The following is a 1,457-nucleotide window of genomic DNA, read 5'->3' on the forward strand; positions in this document are numbered from 1 at the left end:
TCCCAAAGTTTCAGCTCGATATTTTATTTACAAAAAAAGTTCTTAGGTTCAAAAGAACATTCAGTGAACTGAAAAACTGTGGTCGGTAATATAGGTATTTAGCTGTGCCACATGCCCTTAAATAAGCGAATAAGAAAAGAACAAATTACGAATTGAATCTTTTTTTATAAGAAAGAGGTAACTTATGGGCATGGCCACAAACAGTTTTAACCGGCCACGGTTTTCCGCTTTCATCAGTCCATGTTAGTACTTCATCTTTCTCCGGGTTTCCTTCAATAAATCGTCTATCTCCTTTTGAGATGTCAGACTTGGAAAGTAGCTTGCTATCATTGTATTCAACTCATCAAAAATCGCCCATTTCGTTCGAATAACCTCAAATCCTTCACCCACAAATTGAATCGCAGCAAATTCCTTCGTCGAGATTGTGCAAGATTTGAAAATTATACACAAAAATTCCCAGTTATTTCACTGAAATAACAGTAGTAGACCAGATTAGATTTTCAGAATGTATGATAATTGGACTTAAAAAAAGGGACAAAGTAGATCATAGACATAAGAAAAGGAGGACAAAGTCGTACTAGAATTTTAGCCCGACTTTGTCCTACGTCGTTTAATAATTTAACGAAAATTAAAAAAAAACCGTTCATGCATGTTGCTATTTTACAACGCTTTACAAAGGTTACGCTCACATGGCCTTAATGATGTTAGTTTAAAAAATAAAATATCAATGATTTGTCTGTATATTTCGAAATTTAAATAATAAAATTTGAAATAAGTTGGTGGTAAGCCTGTTCCTAATAGATTCTGTGAAATACACCCTAATTATCTTGATGTTGGTAGAGGTAAAACGGCTGATAAAACTATAAACTAAAAATAAAGTGACAGGTGGCAACAGGAACGAAGATTATTCCATGACAGTTACTGTATAAATTGATTAACAGAAATTAGTGTTTTCCATCATATTAAAATAAAATTTTAAAGATGATAAGGCTGAAAATAGTGCGAGGCTCAAGAACTGAAGATCACTTTATTTTATAAACCATAATTGCACTATTAAGGTGTATTTACACGTCTGTCGAATGCAGAGGGAAAATGTATCTTCCTCTCATTCTACCATGTAACAATGCCACGCATTTATCGCACTCTAGATTTTTCTCTGTTTTTTCTTTGGGTGGAAAATCTCACTCGAGGCCTGACATGGTTCTTCTTGACTTCGAGAAGCGAACCATGTTATATTATCGAATTTTCGGCACCAGCTGACAAAAACATCATACCCAAGGAGAATGAAAAGAAAGAGAGATATCGAGACCTTATAAGGGAGTTGCAACGATTGTACCCGAAATATTCTGATAAAATGATCGTCCTTATCATCGGCGCTCTTGGAGGTGCCAAGCTTTCACTTGCTAATAGTCTAAAAAGCATCCCTGCGTGTCAACAATATGCTAGAACACTTGCGG

Source organism: Belonocnema kinseyi, chromosome 7 (genome assembly GCF_010883055.1).
Source record: "Belonocnema kinseyi isolate 2016_QV_RU_SX_M_011 chromosome 7, B_treatae_v1, whole genome shotgun sequence".
Classification (NCBI taxonomy): Eukaryota; Metazoa; Arthropoda; class Insecta; order Hymenoptera; family Cynipidae; genus Belonocnema; species Belonocnema kinseyi.